The sequence below is a fragment of the Crotalus tigris genome, unplaced genomic scaffold, assembly GCF_016545835.1.
Source record: "Crotalus tigris isolate CLP2741 ecotype Arizona unplaced genomic scaffold, ASM1654583v1 scf7180000017546.9332058, whole genome shotgun sequence".
In the NCBI taxonomy this organism is placed as follows: domain Eukaryota; kingdom Metazoa; phylum Chordata; class Lepidosauria; order Squamata; family Viperidae; genus Crotalus; species Crotalus tigris.
In genome coordinates this window covers 531,879-540,032 of record NW_024096465.1, presented here as the reverse complement: position 1 = coordinate 540,032, position 8,154 = coordinate 531,879, and positions in this window count along the sequence as shown.

Below are 8,154 nucleotides of genomic sequence, written 5' to 3'. Positions count from 1 at the left end.
TAGGAATTATTTAATCTTTTTGGAGTGCACCCTGACCTTTTAAAAATGAGAATTAAATGTGTCCAGTGTGTTATTGCTGTTGTATAATTGGATTCCTTGAATTGTGTATGTACCAAATTTTGTACTAATTTATTAAATTGAATAATTAGCATTGCATACAATGCTAATAGTTAATCAGCAAATTTTATACAAATATTCCATTTATAATCCAGTTGTATTTTTCATACTGTGTCTACTATAGTTGGTGTAAAATATAGTCTAATTCTACTTAGGTTTTATTCAGAAATAAACTAAAAGTATAATGTAAAAATCATTACATATACAATTATCTACTTATGGAAATAAATCCCATTGAATACAGAGAAAATTTCTTCCTAATAGGCATGTGATAGTAAAGAAGCATAATCCTATGAAAACTACAAGGGACCACATTTGTTCAAAGGAATATGTTTCCTTTCCTTCAATGGAGGCCTTTGCAACAAGGCCAGAAACTAATTTATCAGTTGCCAAACGTTGGCTTCTGTCATTGTGTAAAATATTCTGGTTCTGCTTGTATAATCATAGGATGTATTTAAGCATACTTTGGATTGGTTTGCTGAAAGCAATGGAACTTACAATTATTTATTTAATAAACTTAACATGGCCACCCATCTTTACCAAAACTTGGACAGTTCACAGCAATAATGAAGATGTATAAATAATTATTTAAAAACAAAGCATTCCAGTTAATCTTGAGTAATATAAACTCCATTAATTTCAGGGAATCCAGTCTAAGTATGATTAAGTCTGAAGCCAGCCCATTGCTATCTGGTAAGCAGATTACAATTTTACCTGTATAATTTCACATATGCACCTTTCACCTTTATGCTGCCCACAAAATTTAAATTAGAAATCATTAACTCTGGAATTGTAAGTGATCAGGGAGATCGGCCATTTCAATGTAGCAATGAAATTATGTTGTTTCTATGCATGTTACATTTGTGACTAAAAAATATTATGTTTAGCTTTTTTGCTAAGCTTCCGTTGATTTAATGATTTTTCTGAAATCAATGGAAGCTTAGCAAAAGACCAATTAAAGCAAAACCACCAAATGTATCAATAAAAATGCTGCATGCATAATTGTCCTACTCTCATGCAAATAAACTACTTTTTAAAATCATATGTTGTATTTAACTCTCACATTGCACTTAAGATATGCCTTCCTAAATAAACCACAACTGGCTGTGCTCACACATGCTAAGCTATAAACTATGGGTTACAAAATCACACTAGCTGACTTTGTTCAGCAAGCTGAACAAACAAAAACCCCAAAATTGTGACCAGTAATGTTTAATATTCATACATGCTTTGCATGTAAAAAAAAATACTGGAATGAAATTGCTGCATTTAAACAAGAGGGAGCAGCTGTTAGCAACAGGAAACCAGAGATTCCAACAGAAATTCCAACTACAGTTGCTTGATCAGTCCCACCCCATTATTTTATGCAAAGCATCTTCAGATAAGATGCCAGTCTGACTGGAAGAGGAATGGGAGCTGCTGTGTTCTGGAAATGATGAAATCTGACTACTGAATTTATAACGGATCACTGTTTATGGGTGATTCTGCAACACAGTGCTGATTGCTTATACTGTGCTATATTACTTGCCCTGGAAAACAACAGGATTTATATCAAAACAACAAAGATAGAACATTGGTGCCTTGTGAACCTGCTTTCATGCTTTATATAACATCCCTGATCAAATCACTTAGGCTTTTAGGCTACATGTCCTTCTTCTAGTTTCAAGATGCTAATGAGGCCATTTGACCATCAAGCATAAACCTGATGCCACCAAATGTTAAGAATCATCTGGATAGGTAGATGAATCTCTCTGCACCAATTATGGAAAGAATACAGCTTCCTAAAATAAATGCCCTCCTTAGTCTCTTGTATCAACTACAACTGTTTCTGAGAATTTAAAACCTCACACTTTAATAAGCTCCACAAGACCTTTTCAAGGTTCATTTGGTAGGCAAAAAACAAGAATTGTCATTAAAAATGTATGGGCCCAGGGAGATATGGGAGAACTAAATCTCCCTAATGTTAGGCTATATTTCTGGGCATCCCATATGGAATATCTGGCAGCAAGGTCCCAGAGAAACCGAGGGATTCAGTGGCTCCAGATTGAACAACAGGCAGCTGGCCAAATTAATCTGGCAGGTCTCCCAGACAGTATAATCCTCCAACTACTCAGCCAATACAAGTCCCAAAGAAATGGATGGGGCAGCAGCACATAAAGCAGTCTTTCCAGATGTGCAGGTGCACTTAAAGAAATTTGATAACAGAATCCACATTAAGAAACATACTATACCTTGTAAACTACACGGTCCTGATCACGTGCAGCCTTCTTTTATAATCAAAACAGAATGGGAAGTGGAGCCCCTAGGATGAGTCACTTTTAACTATTCTTAGGCTTACAGTTGAGTGCATCATCCAAATTTATTTCATCTGTAATAGCTCAAGACGTGTAAGACTGCAAATTATTTATAGAGATTCCACATTATAGAAACCCGGAAGGGGGAGAATGAATCGGATGAAAGATATCTCTGACAAACTCAGTTTTTATTTTGCTGTATTCACAGGAGAAATTCACCCATTAAAAATTAACTGCAAAACAGAATTCACTATTCCCTCTGAAACCACAATTTTTATCTGAAGGTGGAAAACAGGATTTACTTCTTTAAGCTCTTTAGTCTTAAAACTACTTTGCTCATACAAAACGAAAGTGGACAAAGCACTCAACTTTTTTAAATGTTAGAAAGTGTCTGAAGTCCAGAGAAAACACTTGATATAATCAAAATTTAAAAAAAAAAACATGGCAGATGTGAGATTAAATTTTTACATTAATTTTACTTCTCCATGGCTATATAATAAAATACAAAAACACTTAACCAAATGTCTACAACAAATACTTTAAAACTGCTCACTACCTACCTTTTTCTATTAACAAATCATATCCTAGATCTGGGAAGTTGTAGTACTGTTGGGATCATAAATGCCATTTTATATTGATTACATTAGGGAGCTTGTGTATATCTCTGTGTGAGTACATATATGGATACATAAAACCTTTTATAAATTGAAGGAATGTGTGTGGTATTTTCTCAAACACCCCAGAGAATGTAATTGAGTAGAAACGAATGATCCCATATTTTACCCCAAACTTGCTCATATCTGTTTTTGAAATTATGCCTTGAGAGGCAGTGGACTATAACGTAATGAAAGGATTCTAAAGATTATGTTTTATTTACCTAAGTCAGGGGTGTCAAACTTGCAACGTCACGTGACGTGTTGTGACGTATCACGACTTTTTTCCCATTGCTGGCAATGGGGTGGGCGTGCTTTCGCCATAACGCACCTGGCCAACGGACTGGCAGTTTGACACCCCTAACCTAAGTTGTTATAGTTTAACCTACTTCCTTGCCGCTTGGTTTGCATTGTATTTTTATACCAAAACTGCATCGTTTTGTTGTAAAAACAAACAAACACTGGGCAAAGCCATGTAATTTTTGCAGTCATTAATTCACCTATTTGGAAGAAAATTTAAATGAAGTTACTGGCATTCTTATATTAACACTTTTCCATTTGTTAATAAAACAGGAATTTTGAATGTCAAAACGCTTCCTTTTATAAAATTCATGTTTAGGTCAAGCAGAATTGCGCTTTTGCTTGTTTATTATATTCAGTACAAATAGTCCTTAACTTATGACCACAATTGGAAGCAGAATTTATTTTGCTAAGCAAACAGGTTAGTGCATCGAATCCGATTTTATAATTTTTTTTTATATGGTTATTAAGCAAATCACTGCGCTGCAACAAATCATATAGCCATTAAGTGAATCCAGCTTCCCCCATTGACTTTGCTTGTCAGAAGCTGGCTGGAAAGGTCACAAATGGTGATCACATGACCTCGGGACTCTGCAACCATTGTAAACATATGCCAGTTGCCAAGCACCCAAATTTTGATCATGTGACCGTGGGGATGCTGCAATAATAATAAGTGCGAGGACTGATCATAAATCACTTTTTTCAGTGCCATTGTAATTTAGAATGTTCGCTAAATGAACAATTCAAAGTTGAAAATTACCTGTACTATATTTCTATTCTATACAGTATATTACCGCACACTATTTTCTTGGCAATTTCAAAATCTGTTAAATAAAACAGTAAATAGTACAGTCACAGGTGTCAATAACATTACAGCACATAAAAAAATATGGCAATAAAAGTAGTTGTAAAACAGCCTTGGAAATTATTTTTAAATATTTCCAAGATTACACAGGAACAAAGAGAACTGTACGATAAGTGCCAGGTGAATTTCTTTATAGAGGGCACTCCACAAAATATCCCCTCAGGTCCATTAAGGAAATCTTTCATTGTTCCTTAGTTTTATATTCTTTAAAATAAGTCCACATGTTGGAGATTGTTGTAAGCAATTTCTATTATGTTTGAAAATGTGAGGAATTTTACTTGGTATAAACTCATATTCTTCTCTAGTACAAAATAACCCAACACAAACTTCTATACTTTGTTTTAACACATAGGAGTCAAATGAGATTGCAGAAAGTTGACAAGGCCAGAAGGGACCATTTTCCATTTCCATTCCATTCCATTTTGTGCATTCTTTTCTGGAGTCTCAGCTGCCTCCCTCACTCCCAAAATTAAAAATATACATACATATGTTAGACACCACGAAGCTACAAAGAACAAAAGGCAGAAGTCTAATAAACTTCAAAACAAGCTTATTTAAATAGCAAATAGCAAAATGTTATTTTTGCTACCTACGATTCCTAAATCCTTTTAATCTTATTAAGAAAGAGGCAATCTAACAATTTCATGTTTTGCTTTTAAACTAACAAAGCTAATTAAGCTCTTAACACAGAAATGACTCTTGCTACAAATCAGAGTTGTAAACATAGCTCTTTGTCTGTAGGTGGCATTAACAGCCTCCAAAGATGAGCAACTCTCTTTTAAAGCTTTCATTCTTACTATAAGCTATTGGAGGGGGGGGGGGGGCGTTGTGTTAGCGAAGTAAGCCTTAAATGTTTTTAGAAATCTGGCCAAACGTCTCAGCGTATTTGGAAAAAACAAATGCATTTTGAAAATATGTGGTACTTTATGAAAAGTTGTGGACGGAGATACAGAAGGATTTAAAAAATTGGAACAATTTACAGTTATCCCTTATGGGTAGAATTGCAGTTATTAAAATGAATGTCCTGCCAAAGTTTATTTTTCTGTTTCAAATGTTACCTATTTTAAAGAGTGATCGTAATTTAGATGAATGGCAAAAAGGTATTAATAAATTTGTTTGGGCAGGGAAAAAACCAAGGGTGAAACTTAAAATAATGCAAGATTTTCGTGAGAGAGGTGGACTCAAGGTACCAAATATGAAATTGTATTATGATGCTGTAGTACTAACATTGATCAGCGATTGGGTGAATTTAACAAATATAGAAATACTTCATTTGGAAGGTTGGGATTTACTTTTTGGATGGCATGCCTATTTAATATTTAATAAAAAAGTGGATTGGGTTTTTAAGTCTCATATTATAAGAATCTCTTTGCTTAGAGTGTGGAGGAAGTATTATAAATTTGATTTTAAAATACCATTATGGGCTATACCTCGGCATGCCATAGAAGGTATAAGGAAAGGGGTTAATATGGATATGGTTTCTTATGCACAGTTACTTAGATGGGATGGCCAAGACTGGCAGTTAAAGTCTTTGGAAGAGCTAATACATGAAAATCTAACTTATTCATGGTTCCAATATAGACAAATAGTGGACAGATGGAAGATGGATCGTAAAATGGGCTGGCTTAGAGAAGATGAAACTTTCCTAAAACAAGTAAGAGATCAAAGGCCAACCCATATTAAGAGAGTTTATGGGGTTTTAGTGGAATTGGATTCAGAATCTGAATTAGTTAAAGATTGTATGATTAAATGGGCACAGAATATTGGTGAATCGATTTCAATGGATATTTGGGAACTTATTTGGACAAGAAATGTTAAATTCACACAAGCGCAAAATTTAAGAGAGAATTTTTATAAGATGTTTTATAGATGGCACCTTGATCCAAAGAAAATGTCCATTATGTACTCTAATTTACAGCCGAAATGCTGGAGATGTGGACACTTGGATGCTACTTATTATCATATCTGGTGGACGTGTAAGCATATAAAAGCTTTTTGGATTAAGATATGGTGGAATATTCAGAGAATTTTTAGAAGGAGGGTAAAATTTACTCCGCAATTATTTTTATTAGGTAATGTTACTGATTGTGATGCTAGGGAGGTTATATTGATGCTAAATTTGATTACAGCTGCTAGGCTGTTAATAGGACAATATTGGAAGAAGGAATCCTTGCCTATTTTACAAGAGTGGTTTTATAAAGTTTCGTATTTGGCAGAAATGGCAAAGATTTCGGCTTTTTTAAAGGAGCAATCTCAAGAGAAATTTTTTGCGGTATGGGAAAAATGGATAAATTTTATACAACATAATTTAGATATGGAAAAATATTATTTAGCCTTTTTATAACTTGTAATGATTGTTTTTTTTTTCTTCCTTTCTTTTTTCTTCTGTATTATTAGTTATATACTTTTCTATATATGTTTTATTTTTCGCCTACCTCTTTCTTTTTTCTTTCTCTCTCTTTTCTTTTTTCCTTTTTTCTTTTTCCCTTTTTTTTACGTATATTATTATTATATATATTATTATTATGATTTTTATTATTATTATTATCTTATAAATTGTATACGTTATTTTTTAAAATTTGTTAAATAATCCTATATTCAGTTCTGGGAAGTTGGGGGGGGGAGGGGGGGTGGTTTGGGAGGGGGGGGTGGATGTTTATTTGTAAAATTTTTGAAAAAAATTCAATAAAAAAAAAAAAAGAAAATATGTGGTACTGTTCAGATTGTCATCATAAAAAATTTCAGTGCTAACTGAATCCATAATTCAGATTTTAAATAGAAAATATGTTGCAGGATCCAATCTGGGTCGGTCACCAGGATCAGAGGTTTAGTCTTCTGACTGCCTGGAACACGTATATTTGCCTTCATTCGTGAGAAAATACATTATTTAAAAAAAAAGCAAATCAGATTTACTTTTATAATCTAGTTGGACTTCATGGCCTAAATGTTCCTTCCAGTTCCATTTATTTTATAATTCTAAAAGAGTCAGATTGCCCCACTTTTTTATCTATGCATTATGCAACATTCTATACTGGCAAAGAACTAGACTTGATTATTGTGGACTGATTCAATGGCTTCATACTCAAGTACCCATCAATCTAAAGGTGTGGGAGAGAAACTAGCAGAAACAGGAGGAAGGAGTTAAAAGAGACATTAGTTTAGAATCAGTAGGTATCTGCAAAAGAATGAATTTCAACCCCGCCCCTGAATGTCTGTTGACCTTTATCTAGTTTTGTCCAGATGCAAACTGTTATTCTGAGAAGATTCCTCTGCATAGGTTTTAGCAATAAATCAGTAAATTAGATCTTTCACATGTGGACCTGACACAATTGGCTGCTAGATTATGATCTCAACTTTGCAATATAAGAATTAAGCACCATGATGGTAAATGTATTTTATTGTACAAGGAAGTTTTAATTATCAAAATGAAAAAACACTATATTGAGCTAAATTAGAAACACAGTGTGGAAGAATATGCCCTCCCCCCAAGATTTTATTGGAGAACCACAACCAAATTAATCAGGCTGTATTGGAGTAAATAGTTAGCTTTAGTCTTGAAATAAATGCCAGTTTGGAAAACAATACATCTGGAGTCCAGGGCTTAATAATCACACTCAAACCAAAAATATCTGTCATTGGGTGATTATATCATACACTTCGATTTACTGATATTACATATAATCAAGGGTAATTGATATAAGTGAACGATATCATTACATTATTAAAAGATGTTTAGATTTTCCCTAAGCCTTCTTATTGTGTGGTCATTCATCAAACAAGTGTGTTTTTTAAATACACTACATAAAAATCTCCATGACAACCTATTCTGCAGATATTACAATATTTAATGCAGAATATGGTTATACTATAGAAGAATGACAGAACTAATTTAAAATTCACTTCTAGGTAAGTACCTTATTACAAT